We start from the raw sequence: 25,313 nt of genomic DNA, 5'->3' as shown, positions 1-25,313 counted from the left end.
GGAACTTGATTGGAAGGTATTTAAGTTCATCTGGAAGAGAAAATGTACAAGAAGGACAGAAAAGTTGAAAAAGAAGAACAATTGCATATAAAAACATAACGTAAAGTTATGGTAACTGAAACAGTATAGCATTGCAAAAAGAACAGAAAAGGATAAGTAGGAAATAAGATCTGGAAAGAGAACATTAGAGATGAGAATTTAATTTATGGGAAAGGCAGATTTCCAAACCATAGGTGGATATTTGTCAATTTCATAATTAATAATATAATTGGCTATTTGTTTAGAAAAATATAGCATTAGCCTCCAACTTACCACCTAATACACAAATAATTATAAATTGTTTTATAAGTTAAACCTTTAAAAATATATCAATGTATTTATGAAAAATTTTTGTAGTCTTGGTATAGTAAAGGACTTACACAAAGATACACAATATCTAGAAACCATAAAGGAAAAGAATAAAAGTATTGATTACTTAGAAACTTAAAACTTTATATGATAAAAGCATCATGAACAAAGTTAAGTCTAGGAAATATTTGAAAAATATATAATGACAGACAAATAAATTGTTCCTACAAAATGATTTTTAAAATATGGTAAAAATAATCCAAGGGAAATTAAAAGAGCACATATGAATAGACATTTTAAAGAAGAAATATAAATAAGTGAACATATAAAGAGATGCCAATTCTCACTATTAACCAAGGAAACCCAAGTCATAACAAGAGAATGAGATTCCTTTTTTTACCCTTCAGATTGGGAAAAATTATAAAGGATTGTTGATACCCAAGTTGGTAGGGTTGTGAGGAAATGGACATCCTCATATACTCTTGGTGGAAAAAAATTATTACAGCTTTTTCTGGATGACCCTTTTGTAATATTGATTTTTTAATATAGAAGAAATATACTCATATGAGCTTGAAGAAATATGTACATAAATATTCATCACAATATTTTTAATAATGAAAATTTAAAAACAATAAACATTCACAAAGAAATAGTTCAATTATAATACATCTATAATATGGAATATTATGCAGAACTTAATAAATCTATATGTACTGATGTGGAACTGTCTGTAACAAATATGTGTGAATTTAAAAGAGCAAAAATCTGTTTAATTTTTAGACTTTGATCCCAATTACATTAAAATAAAAAAAATCCCAAATCTATATTTTTATATGTATGTGTATGTATAAATGCGTAGAAAAAAATCCAGAATGATATGTAACACATTGTTAATGGTACTTTTGAAAAAGCAAGTTAGATTGTTATCAAAGAAGGGTGTTGAAAGGGGATTCTGTATATTTTTTTTACTCTGCATATGTATTTTTAAATTATGTTTGCTAAGTAATGTATTTTTTTTATTGTTTTATTGCTTAAAGTATTACAAAGAGTATTACATATGTCTCCTTTTTTTCCCCACCCTTGACAATCCCCTGGCCTCCCCTACCCCCCAGTGTCTTATGTCCATTGGTTATGTTTCTATGCATGCGTACAAGTCCTTCAGTTGATCTCTTACCCCCCTCCCTACTGCCCCCCAACCTATTTTTAAATAATGAGTATATATGCATTAATTCAAGCTGCAGAGCAATATGTTCAAAGCGTGATCCTAGTAAGGTAAAGAAATAATTCAGGAGTTGTACAAAACAGAACTTCGACTTTTTCATCCACATAATCTGTATTACTAGGTCGTTTATAATAAAATGCACTTATGAATTACTTATGTAACTTTAACAATTAATCATTAAAAATATACAACTTTAATATAGAAACATATTTGTGCCCGGCCAATGTCGCTCAGCGGTTGAGCATTGACCCAGGAACCAAGAGGTCACTTGATCAATTCCCAGTCAGGGCACATGACCGGGTTGTGGGCTCGATCTCCAGGAGGGGGTGTGCAGGAGGCAGCTGATCACTGATGTTTCTCATCGATGTCTTTCTCTCTCTATCCTCCTCCCTTCCTCTCTCTCTAAAAATCAATTAAAAAATCATTTTAAAGAACATATTAAAAATATTTTAAAAAGAAACATTTGTTAAGTGACAAAACAAAAACAAATTGCAGAATAATACCTACAGTAAGATCCCCCTCCCAAGAAAAAGGCCTGGAAGTTTACAGACTAAATAAAAGGAAAAGTGTTTTTGTGTATTACTAATATAATTCTCCAAAAAGGAAAAAAAAAAATGAGCAAACTTACTTTTTAGTTACCTGGTTGCAGAGGACACTACCACAAGCATCGGCTTGCCCCTGGCCCAGGAAGCAGGGGGATTCAGACACCCAGGTTTTGCCAACGTGACTCTGTGCCCCGGTCGCAGCTGAGGGGCATAGGATTGGGCACCTGAGTTGAGCTAAGACTCTTATCTGGCGTGGTCTTTGCTCATCCTGCTGTGGCAGCACACCATAGGCTGGCCGGCTCAAGCAGCAAATGTATATTTCTCAGTTTGGAGACTGGGAAGTCTAAGATCAAGGTACCAGAAAAATCCAGTGTCTGTTGAGGTCCTGCTTCTTGGTTTGCAGAGGTCCTTCTTCTCATTGTATCCTCATATGCTGGAGAGCAGAGAGGGCAGGCAAGCTCTCTAGTGCCTGTCCTTATAAGGGCACTAATCCCATGTGAGGGCTCCACCCTCATGAACTAATCATCTCCCAAAGACCGCATCTCCACATACTATCATATTGGGGCTATGGTTTCAACATTTGAATTTGGGGAGGGGCACAAACATTCAGTCCATAGCATCTAACGAGTGATAGAGAATCCATTTCTCCATGTGGCTGGACCTGTATGTATCTTCCTGTGAATCTTGGCACTGTGGGCCTCATCCATCTTCTCTCACCCTTTGGACTAAGGCACCGAGGAAACTGCTGGGCAGAGAAAGAAGCATGAATCAAGTAGCAGAGAGATGCTGAAATGAGACTTCTGGGAGAGAAAAGGACTCCCTAGACTTTCCAAAATCTTTGTAATTCTGGTTTCCAAAGTTCCTGGACCTCAATTGCATTTGTCCTCTTGGGTTAAGGCCTTCCCTAACCTGCAGTAAATTTCTCCTCCTGGCTGCCACTTGCACCTGAAAGGCAATGTCAGCATTTCCCTGTCTGACCACAAGATATATTCCAGCAAACTGGCTTTGTCAGATTTAATGGCCCCTGTGTCATATCTATCCTATATAGATATAATCTGCTGTTTGATACTATTTCAAAGTTAAAGTAATGGAGTGATGGGTATATTTAAAATGAATAATGTCCATGTGCAGGGCATTATGTGCCAAAGTAGGAAACAATGTTTAAAATTTCACACTATACTCTCCCTGGGAAATTTGTTTAAATGCCAAAATATAGCGTAAAACCTCCTCCCCATAATTCTCTTTCAGAAGTTGGGTGTTTTAGGATTTAGTTCCCATAAGAGCTCTCAATTACTCTATTTTAGACACACACAAAATGTATTTGGTGAGGGCTAATTAGTCTGAAATATTCTGTCAATTATGGATGCTTACAGTAATCACCTGGTAAAATCAGTAAAAAGCTACATAAGGAAACTTAACATCATTTTAGACATTATTTTTTTGAGGGGTGTAGTATGTCTTCACAATTGCAAGAATTAGATTAGTTATGGAAAAGACAAGAACAGTAACTTAAACAGGAAGTATGTGGTAATATTTTGAGGACCACCACAAATCTATTACACGTAAAACTATTTTAAAAAAAATAGTTGATGACATGGGGAGAAGTAAAAAAATGTGGGATACAAAACTTAAAATATTATCCAAATTTGATTTTTCAAAAGTATAAATAAGACAATATACAAAAACATTATAAACAAATGTCAGTGGTTTTCACCTCAGTTTCTTTAATTCTTCTTTTGATTTATTTTTCAATTATTTAAAAGAAAACATGTATTACTTTTGTAATCAGAAATTAGTTATGAAATATTAAGATGTGTAAAAATGTTTAAAATGTGATTTCAAGGGAGATTTCTGCATCCTTGACACATGGGATTAATGTGTAACTTTCATATAACTATAAACATACTTTTAATTATGAATTAAATTAACTTTAAATTAAATATAAAGTTATTTGCTTTCTATTCTGTTAGATGTCTCTGTTACCATGGGAACACTTGGGTTAATAATAATGTCATAAGAAAATAACCTGTGCTAAGTCCAGATGCAAGATTTACTTTAAAAGGATTGATATGTGTTGTTGAAAATGCTTGAGCGTACTTGTCGATTCTAGAGAACACAAAGTATTATTAAAATTGAGTATTAAAAAAAAAATAAAAAATAAAATAAAATAAAATTGAGTATTGGTATTTTCAGAAGTTATGGCATATCGAGTGAATGCTTAATAACTTAATTGGCTAGCAATTGTTTTGTATTTGTATTTCTAATGTAATTATGTTTTTCACAATAAACCAAGTAGTTTATCTGTATTGAATTCAGATTAAGGTGTTTTAAAAATTAAGTAGAACAAATTTGAGGGGAAATCATACAGCGCTAACATCAAATTTGATTTCTGGAATTGGTTTAAGGATATGATGTATGCTGTTGTTTTTGAGAGGAAGGAAAAAAAATAGAACCATGACTGCTGGATCAACTCTGTCCTCTGGGAAACGATGGGAACAAGGCGGCGAAGCCAGAGTAAGTGCTCAGTAAAGCCCCACGGGCTGCGGTGACCATCCTGCTCAGTTTCCGACCCCTGTGTCTGTGTTCACATTGTCCCTGCTGCCGCCCTCTTATTTCTCCTCCCATCCCTGACCATTTCTTTCCCTCCCAGGAAGCTTTCTCCTTCTGGAAGTTCCCCCTGATACTCAGGTTGTAGGGCACTTTTAATACAGAGATTTCAAAGCCTCCGGGGACTGTGGGCACAGAGGGAAACCATTATGAGAACTTGGTCCCTTTATGCCTGGAGTGTCAAGAGAGGATCTCCCATGTGCTCTGGGTACATGACATTTTGATGGGGCTGTTTTGACAGTCGTTTTGATGCATCAGTGTTGAGGCAGCCACGACGATGCCGCTGTTTTGACTGGGTATTTTGATAAGACCTTTGGGTGAAGCTGTATTTTTCTTTTTAACAATTTGTATCACCGGGTAACGGTAAAAATAAAGCCCTTCACCCGATCTTTGGAAAAACTCATTTTCTTTTCCGCCTCTACTGATCGACGGTGGTTTAAGACAGAGGGGGCCAGAGACAAGGGAACTGGGCTGGAACCTCTGGCAGAAGCACCGTCATGAAATCTTCCGCTTTCTGTGCTCACTCATCTCAGAAAAGGCCATCAATCATGCCAAGGAGGCATCTGCTCATCTCAGAGAATTTACTTGCATCTGGAATGAGCTGCATAAAATCCCCTCTGCTCCCCCTTAAAGTTAGAGGAGACTATATGACCCCTCGTTTTTAGGACTAGAAGGCACAATGATGCTCAGTTAAATTTCTGACCTCCCTCTAGCACCCTGGTAATATCAAGAAAGCATAAGACCTATTGTAAAACTTCATTATCAATGTTGCACTTGGGGGGCAGTGCCAATGATTTCCTTCGCAGGTAACCTAATTATAGCAAATTGGGGGGAAGTCATTTACCCCCCATTTGTGAAAGTAATACAAACCCAGAGCATTCAAAACCTACTCTATTAAGTGGCAAATGTAAATGTTTTATAATCTTGGGGTACCTTGGGGGCAGCAGAGCAAGGTGCAGAGATGTCATAGGCCCCTTGGGAAAACACCACAGAAACAAAAGAATGACTTCATAGTTTTCCCATGGCCATCCAAACGTCCTCACATCGAAACAACCAACTGCCAGCCTGTGTCCACATGCCCAGCTTCCTAACCAGCCCCCAGGAAGTGTCCAGGTTACACGTCTTCCCTTGCTCCACTCCCCCCGTCCCCACTCCTGAACCGCCTCTCCCCTTTGTCACAGTCCCCGGCTTCTGAGGGTCCCAGAGGAGGTCTCAGGGTGGCCAGACCCCAGAGGAGAACAGCAGTGCCCACGCTGAGGTACCTCCCTGTCAGGGCTCCCGCCTCCATCACTCTCAAGAGGCTGCGCCAAGTTCTAGGTCACCCTTTGTCGTGTGGAAAGGACCTCAGAAGCGCGTGTGTGCTCCCCACTCCTTCCTGGTGTGGTGCGGCCCTTCGGAAAGAAAACCCCTGCAGCTCTGCCTGCAGTCCCCCCTCCGTAAGACTCAAGGAGCAGGGCAGGCCAGGGAGGGGGCAAGGGAGCATCCGCGCAGGAGGCGCCCTGGCGGTGACAGGGGCTGTGTGATCTCGGTCATCCAGCTCTCTGGGCTTGTTTCCTCCTCCACCGAATGCAAATGGAGTAGCAGTGCCTGCGCTGGACCGCCACATGGAGGGCGTGCTAGTTGTCGGGCTGGGCTCTTGTGAAGAAACAAACCGAGCTAATTAAGGGCACGCAAAGTCCCTCGAACAGAGTCCAGACTTCAGCAAACACATGCTAAAGGTTAATTGTTCTTTAAAAGGGAATAAAGAAAAAAGCTAGTGGCCAAGACAAGACTGCGGGTTGTCCCCGTGCTCACCCACCCCATTTGCTGTGCCTCTGTGCACAACGCGTTTGTTATCCTTGCAGGCTCCTTCTATCAACTCAGGTAACCAGACATCCGGGCCTAGCCAGGTGTGATGCTCTCCCCGGCTCAGCAGGCACTCCTGCCACATTGCGCAGTCTATTTTTACTCCGCGCCTGCTGATCATTGAAAGCGTGGACCTATCTTTCCCACCCATGTGTCCTGGCCCTGGATGGCAATGGACATGTCAGTTTTGATAAGTGGATGAATGAATGAATGGTGGTGGTTAGAGTGAAGCCGTGAGAACTCTCTCAAATACTTTCTACTTTGTTGCTGTTAATCCTCATCATTGATTTTTGGAGAGCGTGGAAGGGAGAGGGAGAGACACAGAGAGAAAAACATTGATGTGAGAGAAACACACCGATTGGTTGCCTCCTGCATGCTACCCGACCAGGGCTGGGGATAGAGCCTACAACGGAGGCTCGTGCCCTTGACCGGAATTGAACCCAGGACCCTTCAGTCCATAGGTCGCCACTCTATCCACTGAGCCAAACCGGGTAGGGCAGTCTGTCTCAAATACTTCCATTCAAGCAGCTCAATTCTTAAATTATATTTAAATGGATTCGTTTTATAAAAATTGTACTAAATCTAGAGTAGCAGTAAAATAAAATATACAAGAAAAGTACCTTCTTTTAAATGGGAAACTGGAAGTAAGACTCTAAGGAAGATAAAGAATAGAATGCACATGTTTTCCACAGACAGAATGAACGCCAAGTGAATACTTTTTCTTTTATAGAGTTTTGTTTCAGCATCATTATCCCACTACTTCTTAGAGGATATGATGACTTATGGTCTTAAAATGAAACAGTATATCGTTAAAGTCTTATTTTCATGAAGATATTTTCTTCTAATTGAATTCAATACCATCCAGTGAAAGAATAGCTTATTCAACACTGCACATAGAAATGCTTTTCCATGTAATGGAGAACTCAAATAAAGAGTTCATGTTTTACTGTAAATCAAGGAAAAACACACTCAGGTTTTATGGGTTTTCTTTGGGCGAGTATGTTCTCTTAAATGAGCAGTCTGGGGCTTATTTCCCCAGTGGAAAAGAAGCCCAAGACTGATTAATTTATCATGGCTCATGATGAAACATCATCAGAGGGAGGAAGGCAGCTTCTACTCCCATGATAGTGACCACTGTTCTTTTAACTAGTGGCACTGAAGCTCTCCCAAACAAAAGCAAGCAAACAAGTAACAAAACGCACAGAAGCAGAAGCAGAAAAAAAAGACACAGTTTAGATACATTTAAATTATGAATGGTAGACTTCACGTGTTCTAGGAGTTTCTGTAATTTATTCAGCAAATGTTAGGAAACCCCTGGATTATGTCAGGCATGAGCTGAGCCCTGGAAATGCAGAGATGAGGGGGAAAACACACAGGTGCCACTTTCAGGCGAATCACAGTCCAGTAATTTTGGCACATTTCCCCTAGAAATGCGGTCCAATGAGAAGCCTAAAGGGAAACACCTGTATGCATACACACATAGATGCACATAGCTCTGTTTATGCACCACGGAAACATGTTTGTTAGCTGATGATTTAGGGAAAAGTAATGTAGTGAGAAAAAGCACATACATAATTTATCATTTTCCTCCAGAAAGCTTTTATCCTGAATTCATACCTGAGAGTGACGAAGTCTGCAAATAGTGATGGAGTAGTGTTAACAGTAGCAATAATCAAAAACAATAGTGCGGCCTGGCCGACGTGGCTCAGTGATTGAGCATCCACCTATGAACCACGGTTCAATTCCCCGTCAGGGCACATGCCCAGGCTGGGGGCTCGATCCCAGCGTGGGGCGTGCAGGGGGCAACTGATTGATGATTCTCTCTCATCATTGATGTTTCTATTTCTCTCTCCCTTCCTTTATGAAATTAATAAAAATATGTAGTTTTTAAAAATCAATAATTAAAAAGAGTGAAGCAAGTGTTAACCAAACTATTCTTTAAATTTTCAAGGCTCTTTAAAAATGATCTCAATTTTAACGATGATTAAGACCTGGAGAGAAAAGTACATGTTTATGTAAAAAGATACAGCGAGAAGATCAAAGTAAACAAAAATCACACTGAGTACCCAGAACTTGGTTTCTAATATCATTCTCCAAAAAAAAAGGAACCAGTGCTTTTGGTGAAAGGGCTGGTTCTAAGGCTGGGGCAGGAAACACACACGACAAGCTTAGGGCTCATCCTGCCTGACAGGAAGTAAGGATGTTTTTCAAAAATAAAATGATGGGCCTGCGAAAGGGATGCAGAGGCCAATCAGGGAACTCCCAAGGGCCACACCTAGAACAATTTCAGTATTAGAATAAATAACATAGTAATGGAGGATAAACTGAAGTACAAAATAAATATCTGGGTCCATATTATATAAATAAATGACTGCTAAGTTAACCAATGGGAGAGAAGAGAAAAATTCCTCATACAAATGAATTCCAACTAATTTATTATATAATCCCCACTCAAGCAGGTAAAAATAATTCTTTACCCCATAAGTGCGGGCTTTGTATAATCACTTGCTTCCAAAGAATACTGTGGAGAGAGAGGAGAAAAGGCCTAACTTTCAGAGGAGAACTCTGGCAAACACCACCTGGACCAGCTGATCAAGGTTAACATCAAAAGTGACACATAGATGTGGATCCTACAAACCCTTGATGGGATGTGATGAGAATGCACTTTCCCCCTATGGTCTTCCTCTAAAAAACCATAACCGCAGTCTAACCATGAGGAAAACATCAGACAAACCCAAACTGAGGGACAGTTAACTAATACCTGAACAGTACTCCTCAAAATTATCAAAGTCTTCAAAAACAAGAAAAATCTGAGAAATTGTCACAGTCAGGGGAGCCTAAGAAGACATGACTAAGTGTGATATGGTATCTTGGAATGGAAAAAGGACATTCAGTGAAAACTAAGAAAATTTGAATAAAGTATGGACTTTAGTTAATAATAATGTATCCCCACCCTTTTTTTTTTAGTTCTGACAAATGTGTCACCGTAAAGTAATATCTTAACAAAGGAAGCTGAGTACAGGGTACACAAGAGCTGTCTTTGTCCTATATTTGCAACTTTCCTATGAATCCAAAACAATTCTAAAATTTAAAATTTACTGGGGGAAAAAATCAAATACCTGAAGTGAGTAAAGAGTTGACAATTTTCAATAAATAATAATAGATCCATAAATGCTAGAATAAATACAAATTGACATCATACTTTGATTCTAGTTACCATCTCATTACTCGATTGTGTAATGTGTTTTAGTTTAGTGTATGTCTCAAACATTTTGAAGACTGAACAATAATACAGCCTTGTACCAATTCTACTGCCAATTTCTCTTGTTCCTCCTATCTGCTGACTTCAGGGACTTTAGGCACTTTATAAAGTTTTAGAGCCATATAATCTGCTGTATATTTTTATTTAAGATTCACTTTAATAGTAAGAGTAATTTTCTCTGATTACTGTACTTTTCCCATTTTTATCATGTGACCAACTACTATAGTATAGTATAGAAACAATGTTTGAGGTCAAAACTACTTTGACTATAGAGTATGGTCACATTTTATGTAACTTGAAAAAGCAAAAAATAAGCATGTTAAAATCCCAATTTATGTAAAAAGTTTGAAATAATGTTAATTCCTCAAACTAAAAATTGATGAAGAATCATGTAAGTTGAAACCTGATTGATCCATTTAAAACTGTGTTTACACTGCCACCACATGGTGGCGCCACATCAGCTGGTGAAGTGTAAAGCCTTGACAAACCTCGGATTAGTCTTCAATTGACTGGCTCTTGAATTCTATGTGACTTCATCAGGAACACAGCCTACATTCTAATTCTACCCTGCATTTTTCAAATGAGGCAACTGGAGTCTGTAAGGAAAATTATTGCCCCAAGTCCACACAGCTGGGAATGGACTAGAATGTACTTTCTGTCACTTGGTTTTGTGCCATATCTATCTATCTATCTATCTATCTATCTATCTATCTATCTATCTATCTATCTATCAACCCACCTACCTACCTACCTATCCACTTATGGATTAATTTCTACAACAAGAAAATTTTATGAGGGAAAATGGACCTCTGAATGTCAATTTAAATTTCATGCATATAAATAAATGTCCAAAATATATTATTAAAATATTGACTAAGTATAATTTTCCTTTTTTAGGTCCTTGGAAATTTTTCAACATGGTTTTTGCTTAGCAAAATTTTTGCTGATGAAAGTATGAGCCATTAAAAGAATGAATTAGAACTATATAAGATGACTTGGAGGGATTTTCATTGTTGAATGAAAATATAACAAGTAAAAAAAGATTATTAGCACAATCCCATGCTTATAAAACGAATGACAAAAAATTTAAATACTCTGTATAGTATGTATACAAGTGTACATGTCTGTAAACATATCTATATAGAATTATTTAAATACAATGGAGAATATAAATTATAAAATCTTTAACACGAGTTTTTTTAATTGCAATATGGTAGTGGGCAAAAGTAGGTCTACAGTTACTAGTAGGGAAAAAGACATGCAGGTTATGATTATTACAATAGCTTTACTAACTCAAAAGAATGTCCCATTGTCACAACGTAAACCTACTTTTGCTCATCCCTGTATAATTGACACATAACATTGTAAGTTTAAGGTACACAACATGTTGATTTGATACATTTATATATTGCAATATGATTACCACCACAGTGTTAGGTAATACCTCTATCACATTACATAATTATCTTTTTTAATTTAAATTTTATTTTTCAATTACAGTTTGCATTCAATATTTTTTCCTATTAGTTTTAGATGTACAGCAGAATGGTTAGACAATCATATACTTTACAAAGTGTCATCCCGAAGTACCCAACTGGCACCTTACATAGTTCTTGCTATTTCTTTTTTCAAATGAGTTACTTTTACTGAAAAAAGATGTGGATTCAGATGAGGGGGAAACTAGAAGAAAGTCAAACAAACAGAAAAAAATCGCACACACATGAAATTTTTATATATGGTAATTTTTATACACATTGATATAAAATTATATCAATAATTCTGTAAATATATGTATAAATACATACATTTAAATACTTTGTTTTAAAATAAATAAAATTCACTATATATAAGGATAATTAAATACAATTTACTATAAATAAGGACAAAATAAAAATCAAGAAAAATAATTTGTGATAAAAAATTACAGCTAACTTACCTCTTAAAAAAAATAAAAAACCTACAAGCAATGAAAAATAAAGCAAAAACAATAACCAAGTTGAAAAAAAAAATGAGCTAAGACCACAAAGAGGCAGTTTACATAAAAGATAAAAACAAATGCTTTTATATAAAAATACTTATTTCCATTTGTAGTCGGGGAAATGCAAATTAAACCACAATGAAATTCTGTTTCAAATTTGTCCTTGGCAAAGAACTAATTTATCTTAATGCCAAGTTTTGGCAAGAATATGAAACAACAGCAACTCTTCTAGACTGGTGATGAGCATATACAATCACTTTCAAAAGCAAATTGGCAATATTTTGTAAAGTTGGAGGTGCCCAAATGTGTCAGATCCACTCCCTGCTCATGTGTTGATGGAGAGACATTTACAAGAGTGGCTATAGTAGCATTATCTCAAAGAGCCACAATTGGAAACAAACCAAATGGACATCAATAGTTGAACAGATAAATTGTGATATATTTATTTAATCGAGTACTGAGCATTAAGATAAATGAATGAATTTGAGCTACATAGATATGAATGAATTCTCATAAAATAATGTAGTGGGTAAAAAGTAGACTATAGAAGAATACATGAAGATGACAATATTAACACAAAGTTTAAAAGCATGCAAACTAATATAAATATATGCATATAGTTTGGGAATTTATATGACATAAATATCTTTAAATTAAAAATATTAAATTCAGGGCAGCAAATACTTCTGAAAAAAGAAATAGGAAAATTCAATTAGAGAAAGGCATACTTCTCATTAAACTATGATGTGAGTGAGAAATACACTTTTATTGTGCCTCTGAGACTTGGAAGTTGTTTGTTTTACAACAGCTAGCCTATCCTGATGAAGGCAGGATGATAGGAGACTACCACAGAAATTTGGGCATGAGATGATCAAGTCTTAACTTGGAAAGGCCCTGGAAATAGACAAGAAAGATGTGAAAGAATAAAAAATCATTTTGAATAAAAAATCAGCAAGACTTATGTCCAGTTGGATGTGGGAGGGAGGGAAGTTTAATACACAGGGTTGTATAAGGATCAAATAGAGAAAAGTATATAAAAAGCGTTTAAAAAACAAGATGATGGTCAACGGTCAGAAAGAGAGGAGGTAATAAGAGGAGGACCCCACTGCTACCAGAGGCCGCCTTGGGCTGTCATGGTTGGACACCCATTTGTCTGTCCCTTCTGTGGCAACATCTTCAGATGAATAAAATGGCCTGATTGGCAGTATTTGTAGCTGGCTTTGGGCCTCTCCAAAAAGCTGTGTGTTTGGTTTTGCTTTATTTACATTACTGAGAAAATCGCTTCTCGGCCTTTTGGCTAAGATCAAGTGTACATTACTGAGAAAAAAGAAGTACCATGACTTATGGTTGCATTATTTATGTAGCTGCTTTAATTGTTTTTTATTTAAGCACTTTCCCAATAAATACTAACGTATTTTCCCCTCCTGGAACATCAAGCCACTATGTGATGATGTTAGAGGGGCACATTCTGATGTATGGGTGTGGGAGACACTGTCACATGAAAGAAATTCCCCCCCGCCCCCCAACATTATGCTTATACTTGCCACCGCCCCCTTTCTGTAGGCCTCCAGTAATTACTTGACTAATAACTCTCCCTTCCCTTTTCCAAAACTCATCTTCAAAAAATAATCTGGAAGTTACTTTTCCTAAGATATAAATGATCGTCAACAGTTTAAATATGACTTTTCCCAAGAATGTTTTTTTGCATTAATAAGTCATAGCTTTAAAGTAAAAAAGATGAAGGTTTAGAAATAAATGCATTAGGAAACAGAAAAAAAAATACACATACTGAATAAACCTAAAAGTTAATTATTTGAAACAAGAAAAGAAAAAAATGAAGTAGAGAAGGCATTAGCTAATGTAATCAAGTTAAGAGGGAAGAAATATGCCAATAAGGAAAGAAAGTGGGAAAATAAATGCAGAGTGAATTTAAATAATTGTAAGGGGTTATTTTGTTCAACAGCGCAAAAAATATTTGAAAACATCAGTGAAAGAGATAAATTTATAAGAAAAGTATAAATTATCAAAGCAGACCACAGAAGATGTATAAAATATTAATGAAAACAGGGAAATGAACAAGGATCTGTCTTGTTTTCTCTCTCCTCTCTAAACATGTACAAGGCCCAGGAATTCCACCAGGGTATTCTCTGAAACATTAAAAAACAGAGAACTCCAACCTAATTAACTGTACCAGAATTTAGACAAGTAGGAAAAACTTCAAAATTCTTTTTAAAGAATGAGAATTATATCATGACCCAAACCTGACAGAGATAATATAAAACCAGAAAACAGATTTATTTTACTTATGAAATATTTTCAAAATTTTAAGAAATAAGTAAAATTGATCATTAAAAAAAGTAATAATAGATATTGACTAGATAAGGTACATATCAGAAATGCAAGGCTGTTTCAGCAATAGCAAGTCTAATGAGAAAAATAATATGCTCATCATGACAGATGCTGAAAATATATTTATTAAAATACTAACATCTATTTATACTAAGATTTCTTAATAAAAGAATACTAGATATATTTAACATTTTTTACTTGATAAGATAATTTAGTAAAGTCACTTGGATGTATTCTTTCTACAGTCATGTGCTGCATGACGCCTAACTGCATATAAGACAATGGTCTCATAAAATTATAGTGGAGCTAAAAGAATTCCCATCACTTAGTGACATCACAGCTGTCATACAGTCATAGCACAGTGAATTATGTGTTTGTGGTGACGCTGGTGTAAGCAAGCCTACTGCGCTGCCAGTTGTATAAAAGTATAGCACACGCATTTATGTACAGTGCATAATACTTGATAATGATAATAAACAACTATGTTACTGGTTTATTTATTTACTATACTTTTTACTGTTATTTTAGGGTATACTAGTTCTACTTATAAAAATAAGTTCACTATAAAACAGCATGCCATGTTACCCTGGCAGCAGCCGCATACAACTCTTATTTACCTCCTTCATTGATTGCATCATTTTCTACTGTGTTTGATTTAACCTTGTGTTTTATTCATCACGGCCCCTAAGCCTATAAAATCCACTGCTTATATTGTCAATAAGAGGCCACATCGAGTGTACAGCTATGGCCTCGGTCTTCACATTCATTCACAACTCACTCACTGACTCACCCAGAGCAACTCCCAGTCCTGTAAGCTCCATCATGGTAAGTGTTCTGTAAAGATGTACCATTTTAAAAATATTTTATACTGTATTTTCATTGTACCGTCTCTATGTTTAGATACACAAATACCATTGTGTTACAATTGCCCACAGTATTCAGTACAATTACATACTGCAAGGTGTGTCGTAGGCTATACCATCTAGGTTTGTGTAAGAGCATTCTATGATGCTTACATAACGACGAAATCATCTAATGATGCATTTCTTAGAACATAGCCCTGTTATTAAGCAGCACATGATTGTATATACAGAGAGTAAACATTTTGAAATGTAAAAGAGAAAACGTAATAGCAACAAAAGGATCAAATACTAGAAAATAAACTTAATAAGAAATGTGTAAAACTCTGTAAGGGCAAGTTTAAAAGGATACTGAAGGAAACATACATAAACATTCACAAGGTATATTGTAGTCTTAAAGAGAACAGGTACATTATAACTATATTGTGCCTACAGTAACCTTATCGTTTTGTCATGATCTCAATAATATTCCAATAGATCTTTTTTATTCACTAAACAAGTCTGTAAGCATCACATGTGAAAATAAACACATGAATAGTTAGAAAAATTCTGTGGGAAAAAAAATCAGCCATGCGGGGAAGATTAACCTTACCAATTACGGTAATTAAAATAGTGGTGTACTGGCACGTGTACATATAAACAGACCGATGAAATAGAAGAGTGGGTTTATAAATAGAATCCCCAAATAGAGTTTAGTAAATGACAAAGGTGGGATTTCACATCATTGGGGAAAAACAGAATATTCAATGAATAATTGGGGGATAATTGAATATCCAAAAAACTAAAGTTAAATTTTCACCTCATCCCTTACATCAAAATAAATCCAGATGGATCAAAAATTCATAAATGAAAAAAACTGTAGCATTATTGTAAGAAAATGGGAGGCTTTCTGTAAAATCAGAGCCGAGAAAACTTTTGAAACTTTAAATATATTTTTTTTTACTTTGCGTGTAAAAAATTCTTTAGCTGAAATTCAAAGATATCTACAAACTGAGTGGAAATATTTGTGTCATGTTATGAACTGAATGTTAATAGCTTCACATATAAGAGCTACAAATGAATCTTTTTTAAAGACCTTTAAATGCAATAGAGACCAGAAAGAAACAACCCAGTAATGAAAAAGAAAATGCTTAGAACTATTAAACATTTGAAAAGATGTTCCACTTCACTGTAAGAAAATTGCCAGTTAAAATGAAAGCGAGATGCACTCCCCATATTTCACCTTTATGCTGTCCAAGATCAACAGATTTGATAATACACTGTTTTGGCAAGTGTGTGGAGAAACCACACACTGTTGTACAGACTTTCTGGAGTCTCTAGCATCTTTTAAATTAAAAAGTGTGCAGGTAATTCAATAAAAATAATAAAATATAATAATAAACAATGCAGTGCCTACAAAAAAAGTGTGCATGCTGGTTGGCATGTCATCATCATTTCTTGTCATTAACCTTACAGGTTTACATGCACACGTGAACCAAAATACAGCAAGTTCTCACTTAACGCTGTCAATAGGTTCTGACTTCAAGGGAAACAACGTATAATGAAAACAAGTTTCTCATAAACTAATGACATAAACAAAAGTTAAGCCACTATGGCATCTCAGCAACATCACAACGAACGACGTTGACCGACACAACCTGTTATGTGTACAAAGATATTCACTGCAGCATTGTTTTTACCAGCAAAAGATGGGAAACAACCAAACTGTCTAACAAGGTGGACTGTTAAATAGTGATACCAGAGCACAAGGGGTATTTTAATAGAATGAGGCAATTCCATGTTGTCACAGAATGACCTCCAAAATATATTGTTACAATTTATGTACAAAGAAGTTTAATGTATATTTGTGTATATGATCACATATTCATGGAATATCTCTGGAAGTCTACAAAAGAAACTGGTATCAGGCAAAGCTTTCAGGGCACTCCTGGGAGGTTGAGGGCTTGGTTCAGGGGAAACTTATTGTCTGCTACATGTTATTTTGTACCTTTTTAATTTTGTAGTATGTGTGTATATGCATTACATATTCAAAAATTAACTCCAACAGAAGATTTTTAAAGATATTCAAGAGCAGAGCAGATAAGTAGTGATAAGTAGAATGTTTTCTTTTTTCTGTTCTTCTTATATCAAAGCACGTATGGCAATTGTTTACTTCTATTTGGGTCCTGAGGACTTAGTATCAGGAATATGACTAGTATTGCCAGTATAAATAGGATTGGGGAGAAGTCCCAACTAGGAAAGAGCTTTGGAAATTCTGGAAATTTACATTTTAGGTGTCACTATCGTCATTATTATTCTTTGATCAAATATTTGATGGCTTTTTACACTTGTTAAAAGAAAATGTATTGTCAAGTTTTCTTAGCACTCAAGTTATCTAATATTAGGTAATTGTGTTAGTAAAAGCTGTTTGAATCCTATTCTTCAGACCACATTAAGAAATCAGCAAAACCAGTCATCATCTGTCTATCCAGAAGAGTAAGAAGATGGTGGGGGGATTAAAAATAATGTCAAGTAAGAAATGGCTGAGGAAAATGACTTTTATTCTGTATAGCTTCAGAGGAAAGAATGAGGATCAGCGAGTATAGTTACAGGAAGCAGAATCTGACTCACTGCAAGGAACACATTCCATTTTGGGAACAATTTGAAAACATACTGGGCTCTTCTATTGTTATTTGAGTGTTCCCTCTCTAGAAATGCTCAATCAGACCACATTACAGCCACAAATGGCCATGCACATTACAAGTATTGTCAGTCCGAAATATGACTGTCTTTGAGCAAGGCTTTAAAAATAGTCTACTCCCTGCTCAGTTCCTTATTCTATTACCTCATCTTCTAGGTCAAGGCATCCAGAATTATGACAGTTCAGCAATGAAGCAAATGTTTATCTCTTGTAAATTTAATTCACTCCGTTGACCTAAAAAATGCCGGGATAATGCTGTTATTGACACACTGGAAGTTCAAAGATGTGGTCAGCACTATTTGTCATTTTTGTGCTATGACTAAACTTTCTGAAGTTAATGGGCTTAGAAGACAGGACATCATTTACCTGAAGTTATTTAGCAATAAAGTAGATTTTATTTATTCACATTTGAAATTTATTTAACAGGTAACCTTTTCATCCACTGTTTAGCTATATTCACAAAGGAAGAATGCTGCAAAGATCCTCATTTATAATTTAGTCTTGCCTGAGGAATTCTCTCTATCCATTTACAAGAAAATGCAGGCAGATACTATGTTCAGATTATCCTCTAAAGATCAATAACTGAATTCATCATAGCTCACAAAATTGTCCCCACCCCAGTATTTTTCTTTTAAAAAAAAATATATTTTTATTGATCAGAGAGGAAGGAAGAGGGAGAGAGAGATAGAAACATCAATGATGAAAGTGAATTGGCTGCCTCCTGCATGCCCCACAATGGGAATCGAGCCCGGGCATGTGCCCTGACCAGGAATCAAAGCACAGTCTCCTCATTCATAGGTCCACGCTCAACCACTGAGCAACACCAGCCAGGCCTTTCATTTTTCTGACTAATAAAACTATTTCTCTTCCAGATGTCTAGGCTTGAACCTGAGCTTCTATAGACCCAGTTGTCACGTTGGCAATAAACCACAATTGATAAGGCATATTTTGAGGTATCTCTCCCTTTCTTCCCAATCCATCACAATCTCTGAAGAAAGGGGCAGGCCTAGATCACCACATTCCATATCATGTGCCTGGTACTGATCCCTGACTCCTGCCTGGCACCGACTTCAGCTGTTTAAAGACATATTGTCCACCCAAATCAAGGTCAGCCCACCCACAGTGTGGCCAGTGATTTGGGGAGAAAAGGCCATCTGGACCAATCCGCTGTTGCAGGAATTTTAGAATTAGGAAGCTGAGACCAGCTAGAGAAGTTGTGGCTGAGGGCTTACATGGTAAAGGTGCAAGTGAAAGTTATGGGCTGGAAATCCCAAGCACGGGAAGATGGTGGAGAGGGCGTGGAAGGAGGAGCAAACCTGTGGAGAGAGGCAGAGGCGAGCAGAGACATCTCCTCATTCCTATGTGGAGCAGCCTTGGGGAATGACACAGTCTGGATTTCCAATTTAAATGTCAAAGGTCTGTCTGAATGATAGCTCTCTTCTTGAATTCTCATGAAAAGTCCCTCTGCCATAAATACTCCCACGCATTTTTGTGTTATGCAGCTTGAATGGCTATTGCCTCCTAGTCACCTGAAGAGTCCTAGTTAAAACGGTGTATTTCACAGTGCCCCCATGTTCCCTTTCTGTGGACATTCCTCTAATTTAAGCCATCACGATCTTTCATCTCTTCACCAAGACTATTGCAATAAATTCAACACCATTATCCCAACAAACCTCCATACATCTAGTTTTCTGTATCCTCCCCACCAGGTTGATCTTCAAAAAGCCCAACTTTAATGAAATCACTCAGAAACCTCCATGAGTCCCTATTGTCTAGCACATGAAGCTCAAAATACTTTCATCCAAGGCCAACCTATCTTTGCTATTTTGCCTTTCGCTACTTGTAAACACACACTCATCCACACACATAGGTTTTTCTCTCTCATTTGATTGTTTTTGGTATCTGCACAATGTCAAAGTATACTATTGTAGGGCTGGTCCACTTTGTATTATACACAAGCTCATTCATTTGCATTTTTGCATGTCAACAGATGCCCCCTTTTTTTGTGCGTGCTTACCAATCAAGATAGTTTCTTGTCTGGCCACAAAAATATCTATGCATTATTTAAGAAATATGTATTACCTAGCAACTGTTTATAAAGCACTGGGTTGAATCCTGTGCAGAATACAAAGCATTTAAGATACCTACTCTTTGCTGAAAAAATGTAGAATCTAATTGAGCAAACACAATACAGATACCTGAAAAGACTGCTACATACCATGGCTGCATGATCGGTCTACTTACCACTGCATAATAAGCCACCTGCTACATAAAGAGCCAAGGATGCCCACTGTATGCTGGTCCCTCTGTTGTTTACTTCATTATAGTAGTCTGTTAGCTCCAAGCTTGCTAGCACTCACTCAGACTTTTCCACATCAGATTTTTAAAAATAAAGCCCCAATAGCATATTTTCAGCCATTTAGAGGTTGCTTGCTTTGCATGCCTCATAAAGTGCACCCAATATCTGCTAGCCACGCCCGGGAGCTATAAAAGACCCCAGACTGCTACCACTCCACACAGGGAGCTGCTGACAACATCATCCAAACACATCAGCTGACTCTCTGATTCCCCTGCGTCCTCTTCCCCTTCTGGGTGGTGGTCTCTGGAAGACCATGTCAAAGCACCACCCAAACGAAGCTCATTTGCGCTATTGCCACTGCATGGTCTTGTTTTTTTCCTTGATTAGTCCTAAATTCTCAAGTTCACTACACCACCCCAAAATGTGATGGCTTAAAACAACAAAAACATTTATTTGGGCCAATTTTCAATTTGAATATAGGGGGGTGGCTTATCTCTGGTCAACTTGGCACTAGTTGGAGAGGTTCAGCAGTGGGCCATCCGCTTCCAATAGCTTCTTCAGTCATATGCTCTTGCCTCTCTCTCTCTCTCTCTCTCTCTCTCTCTCTCTCTCTCTCTCTCTCTCTCTCACACACACACACACACACACACACACACACACACACACACACACACACACAGTGTTGCCTTATTTTCCAGGGCCTTGTGTGTCTTGGGCCCATTTGCCATATAGGTGTGTTAGGGTTGTCAGCCTCGTTACAGGTTAAAGCAAGCATTCCAAGAGGCCCAGGAATAAGTTACAAGGTGTCTTATGATGTCTCAGAAATACCAGAATGACACTCAAGCAGCATTCTGTTAGTCAAACTCATCACTAAGGACAACTCCAATTTAAGGGGAGGGGAATTAGACCCCACCTGTCAATGGAAGTCATAGCAAAGAATTTGCTGCCATCTTAAATCTACCACAGTGATTACTTATTTATTAATGCACATTGAGTCATACCAACAAGCACTGTTTATACCCCCACCCCCAACAGGGGTCAGCAAACTACAGCCTGTGGGCCAAATCTGGCCCACTGCTTATTATTATAAATGAAGTTTTATTAGAACACAACCACACCAATTTATTTACATATTATCTATGGCTGTTTTGTGCTACAACCACAGAGTTGAGTAGTCACAATGGGGACCCAAATTGTGAGACTAAAATATTTATTATCTGGTCCTTTATAGAATAAGCTTGCTAACCTTTTCTCTAACATGTAGTTATATCCTGCTAATGTTCAATTTGAATTTTTTCAAGTATAATTGTTAATGACAGAAATTTCTTGTGAAAATTCAACTTACAAACTTGCAACTTCCACACAGTAGTGAGTCTGTTCCCCTGTCATCAACAGATGGTGTCAGTAGTGGTCCTGCTTACTTAGTCTTGACTACTGTCCTTGTGAGTTTGCTACGTATTTGCTGAATGCATTTAGTTTTAAAATGTTCAATCGGTCGTCAACTTGTCACAACCAACAAAAGCAAAAAACAATAAGTATGTTAAAAAGAGTAACAAAAAGTGACATATGATTATTACAAAAAGTAAAAATAATTTGAAAAAGTGAAACCCATATGAAAATACACTTGTATTTGCGAATATGAGATGAATCATTAGAAGGATAGATTCTGAGGATGTAAGAGTGAATCATGCAACATGTGAAAAGTGCTTTGCCTGTGTGATGGACAATAATCAGCAAGCAAAGTGTAAAAATGACACAATGTAAAAACACAGCTGAGGCTAAAGGAGCAATCTTACAGCTTTCTATCTATTAGCCTAATGTCTGTTGGAGAGACCATGACCAGATTTTGTAAATCTGAAGGCCAAGTAAGCACAAGGCCGAGAATGACCTTGGAACTTTTGAAGGAAGATATATTTCCATATGTCCAAGGCCCCACTGAAATCTGCATAACATCCAAGTGAGGAGAGTATGAATACCACAGACACAATTCCTTACAAGGAGGAATGTTCCCCTCCTCAGCAGACTTTTAGGGTAGACAAAACTGGTCTCTCTCTTTTTTTTTAAAGATGTCTGACAACATGCATAGGATCAAGAAGGAAAAAAGAATGTCTACTTTTAAGCTGCAGAGAACCAGCCAACTCTCACTGGGGGGAAATCCTTCCATGAACTAAGAAAAATTTTAGAACAAATCTGATTTTTAATACTTTAAAAACATATTTTCTGAATTTCGATTCCTGAAAGAAACAAGGAAACAGACAAGCAAACCAGCATCCACACTCAAACGTGTGATATATCACATCTTAACCCAGTGACTTCCACCAACGCATTCACTTTCATTGCAAATCTTTTGATGTAATTTGTGATTCGTTGTGATTGTAAACTCGGCTGTTAAGAAAACTTTTATTAACAGCATCTACTTATTTTTATAAACTGAGATTTTTTTTCAGATCTGTGCTACCAGAATAAAGATACAGAAATATTTTGAAAGCTGAAGACTTTCAGTGTCAACTATAAGACTCAAAGCTCTTTTTGTGTGCATAAAAACAGCCTCCTGGTTTTTACTGATTGACATTATTGTAAGTTCTATAAAACTCTACCTTTACCTGCTTTTTTACATGGAATTCCACATAAGGCTTCCTGTGGGGAAAAAGTGTTCTACTGTTTAAAAGCTTAAAAATTATGACCATAAATAACAGAAACTATGGAAGATTTCTGAGCAGGAAAGTTACCTAATGAAAGTGGTGTTTTAGGAATGTATTAATCTGGTTATATGTCAGATAGATTCCCCAGAGACCAGTTAAACAGACACTGTGAATGGCGTCCTGTGAAAATAACCATTATAATACAATAGAAAATGGAACTAAGCTCTGTTATATCTGTTGGAAATTATGAGAAGCATAAAACAAAGCGGTTGAAAAATTATGTTTACATAGCAAATCAGCATACCTCCAGGCTTTTTTATTTCTTCTATTTTGTGTTTAAAAAATGTAAAAAAGGAAAATATGATACTGCGAAAGTGTTCAGACGGATCCCAAATGAAGAAAAAAAAGGACCTAGCAATTGTTATTCTATTTTGTCTAAAATGCTTCTGGTTGGTTTAAGAGCATTGACTAGGTATAAGAGCTTCTTTGACTGAGCTTCTAACAATGAAACACCCTCTAGGCTCCATTTTAAACCCCAAAGTGTGTCTTCTTGAAGTTGTAAAATTATTCTTAAGTATAACAAATGATCATTGTAGAAAAATTATAGAAATACATACTAGTATAAGCAAGCAAAAAATAAAATTACTTGTAATTCTACGATCTAGATAGTATGGGTCTGGAAGACTATGTGCTTTTTAGTGTGCGGTCTCTGAGATATTAGTCTATACAAATATCCTGTATAATAAAAGGCTAATATGCAAATAGACCAAACGGTGGAACAACCGAACAACCAGTCGCTATGATGTGCACTGACCACCAGGGGGTGTGCAGGGAACATGGCGGGTGTCGGCAGCAGGTGGCAGAGTGTAGAACATGGTGGGCGCTGGCCATGGTGGGATGGTGGAGCAGGTGAGCGGGGGTGCCAGACCAAGGCAGGGCATCGGTTGCTGTCATTGGGGCAAGCCTCTGGTGGTTACTGAAAATTCTTTGCTCCAATGCGCCGCGGTCCTGCCTGGTGCTCGCACCTGCTGTCAGCACCTGGCACCGGTCCCGATCACTTGGCGCTGTCAGCAGCTGCGAGTGGCGGCCGCCAACCCCAATCGCCCCTGAGGGCTACTCCACCTCCCCCTGCTCCTGAGGGGTGATCGGGGTAGTAGCTGCTGCTTGCACCTGCTGACAGCGCTGGCCCTGCTCACACCCACTGCTGGTGCCGGCCCCAATTGCTCTGAACCATCAGCAGGTGCAGGTGGGGCTGGTGCCGTCAGCATGTGGGAGCGAGGGCGGCAGGAGCAGGGTGGCCGCAGACAGGGAACCTGGAGCCTCGGTGGGAGGGGCTGGGAGGGGGAGTGGAGAATGGGCCGAGACCTGCCCCTGTGCCCACCACAGCCTTGGGGCCCACAGTTCCTTTCAAGGTGCACAAATTCATGCACTGGGCCCCCAATATACCAATAAGCAAATGAGGTTTCAAATAAAATAGGATTATACTCTACATTCAGCTAAATGTTTCAGAAATGTGTCACTTATAAATGTGTCCCAAATATATTGAATATTTGGCAACCATCGAATAAATATCAATGGCCAGATATCTAACATATAATTTTAAGCAGACTAACTTAAAATTTAAATGTAACTCAAATTATGATCATAAGATGTGCATGATCTCCCAAAATAAAATAAATTTTATGTGTATCCAATCATAGGTTTTGAAGTTTGTGTTTATAAATACCAGTCTTTTTTTCATTTCAATATGGGTTAGCCCCCAATGTATAAGAATTTGGTACCATGTGGGTCCATCTGAGTATCTCACCCTATTGGAATAAAATTGACTCTAGAGCATGCATATTTCATTCTCCAGATCATCACTAGTCCAGTATTTCCAATTGATGGTATCAGCCAGACCAGTCATATTTTGCTCCCTTAAATTGGTGTCTTCTCTCATAGCTCCCCACTCCCTCACCCCCAGCAACAGTCATTAAAACTTTCTCTCCTTTCCTATTCTTCTCTTACTGATACTCATACCACATGAGGATACTGACCCCTAGCAATTCAATGACTGGCTCAAAGCACATAATCTGGTACTAGCAGATCCAGGGCTTGACTTCTTGCTCCTGAATTTTTCTCCTGGGTGTGTACAAGGGCTCTTGCCACCACATCTATTACCTTGTACTAAACGGTCAACAATATAGATCCTGGAAGCTCTCATTTACATGGTTTCACTTATAGCACTGGTTTTGTGACATGAGACCTGAGGGTAGCAAGGGGCAAAGATACAGATTACATTAAACACACACACACACACACACACACACACACACACACACACACACACACCAGAAAAATCAAAATAGCATGTTATCTCTGAATTAAGACCATCCTATAGCCCTAGCCAGTTTGGCTCAGTGGATAGAGTGTTGGCCTGCAGACGGAAGGGTCACAGCTTAGATTCTGGTCAAGGGCATGCACCCCGGTTGCAGGCTCCTCCCCGGTCCTGGCCTGGTCAGGGCACTTGCAGGAGGCAACCAATTGAAGTGTTTCTCTCACATTGATATGTCTCTCTGTCTTTTCTCTCTCTCTTCCACTCTCTCTAAAAATCAATGGAAAAATATCCTTGAGTGAGGATTAGAAGAAAAGACCATAAAAGACTATAGTCTCCAACATCATTTTTTCAATTATCAG

The sequence above is a fragment of the Myotis myotis genome, unplaced genomic scaffold (genome assembly GCF_014108235.1).
Source record: "Myotis myotis isolate mMyoMyo1 unplaced genomic scaffold, mMyoMyo1.p scaffold_m19_p_7, whole genome shotgun sequence".
Taxonomy (NCBI): domain Eukaryota; kingdom Metazoa; phylum Chordata; class Mammalia; order Chiroptera; family Vespertilionidae; genus Myotis; species Myotis myotis.
This window is presented reverse-complemented; position numbering follows the sequence as displayed.